The 1,608-nt window shown below is 37.0% G+C and overlaps 1 non-coding gene across 1 annotated transcript; it reads left to right on the top strand.

Moving 5' to 3' along the window:
• Positions 1-107, top strand: LOC130887688 (U6 spliceosomal RNA). Its single transcript, XR_009058384.1, has one exon. It is a non-coding gene; the product is annotated as a U6 spliceosomal RNA (small nuclear RNA).
• Positions 108-1,608: the final 1,501 nt, after the last annotated feature.

The raw sequence follows: 1,608 nt of genomic DNA, 5'->3' as shown, positions 1-1,608 counted from the left end.
GTGCTCGCTTCGGCAGCACATATACTAAAATTGGAACGATACAGAGAAGATTAGCATGGCCCCTGCGCAAGGATGACACGCAAATTCGTGAAGCGTTCCATATTTTTAGCAAATGGACCTAAGAAACAAGCAGGTGTGGCCATACTAATTTCTAAGAAAGTTGACTTCAAACTAAAATCAATCAAAAGAGATGGAGATGGACATTTTTTACTCATAACAGGAACAATTCACCAGGATGAAGTCTCAATCCTGAATATCTATGCCCCTAATATAAAAGCACCCACTTATGTAAAAGAAACGTTACTAAAACTCAAGGCAGTCATCAAACCACACACACTAATAGTAGGAGATTTCAACACTCCTCTCTCACCAATGGACAGGTCAATCAGACAGAAACCTAACAGAGAAATAAGAGGATTAAGGGAGGTAATGAATCAAATGGACTTAACAGACATCTATAGAACATTCCACTCAAATAAGAAAGAATATACCTTCTTCTCTGCAGCTCATGGAACCTTCTCGAAAATAGACCACATACTCGGTAACAAAGCAAACTTACACAGTTACAAAAAAATATCGGTAACCACCTGTGTCTTATCAGATCACCATGGATTAAAGTTAGAATTCAACAACAATGCTATCCCCAGAAAGCCTATGAACTCATGGAAATTGGACAGTCAACTACTGAACCACACCTGGATCAAGGAAGAAATAAAGAAAGAAATTAAAGTCTTTCTTGAATTCAATGAAAACGAAGACTCAACATACTCAAACCTATGGGACACTATGAAAGCAGTGCTAAGAGGAAAGTTCATAGCATTAAGTGCCCACATAAAGAAAACGGAGAAAGCACACATTGGAGACCTAATAGCCCACCTTAAAGCTTTAGAAAGAAAAGAAGCAGACTCACCTAGGAGAAGTAGAAGACTGGAAATAATCAAATTGAGGGCTGAAATCAACAAAATAGAAACACAGAAAACAATCCAAAGAATCAATGAAACAAAAAGCTGGTTCTTGGAGAAAATCAATAAGATTGATAAACCCCTATCCAAACTAATCAAACGGCGGAGAGAGAATACGCAAATTAACAAAATCAGAAACGAAAAGGGAGACATAACCACAGACACAGACGAAATTCAGAGAATCATTAGATCTTACTACAAAAACCTGTATGCCACAAAATTGGAAAATGTAAAAGAAATGGACACTTTTTTAGATAAGTACCATATACCAAAGTTAAACCAGGACCAGGTGAACAATCTAAATAGACCTGTTAGTCGCGAAGAATTAGAAGTTGTTATAAAAAACCTTCCCACCAAAAAAAGCCCAGGTCCAGACGGCTTTAATGCAGAATTCTACCAGAACTTCCAAGAAGACCTAATACCTATACTCCTTAATGTATTTCACAATATTGAAACAGAGAAGTCATTGCCAAATTCCTTTTATGAAGCTGAAGTTACTCTGATACCAAAACCACACAAAGACACAACCAAGAAAGAGAACTACAGGCCAATCTCACTCATGAACATCGACGCAAAAATACTCAATAAAATACTGGCAAACCGAATCCAAGAACACATTAGAAAAATTATCCATTATGATCAAGTA

This window comes from Chionomys nivalis, chromosome 15 (assembly GCF_950005125.1).
Source record: "Chionomys nivalis chromosome 15, mChiNiv1.1, whole genome shotgun sequence".
Classification (NCBI taxonomy): Eukaryota; Metazoa; Chordata; class Mammalia; order Rodentia; family Cricetidae; genus Chionomys; species Chionomys nivalis.
The sequence above is the reverse complement of the archived record's forward strand: the minus strand, read 5'-3'. Positions and strand labels throughout refer to the sequence as shown.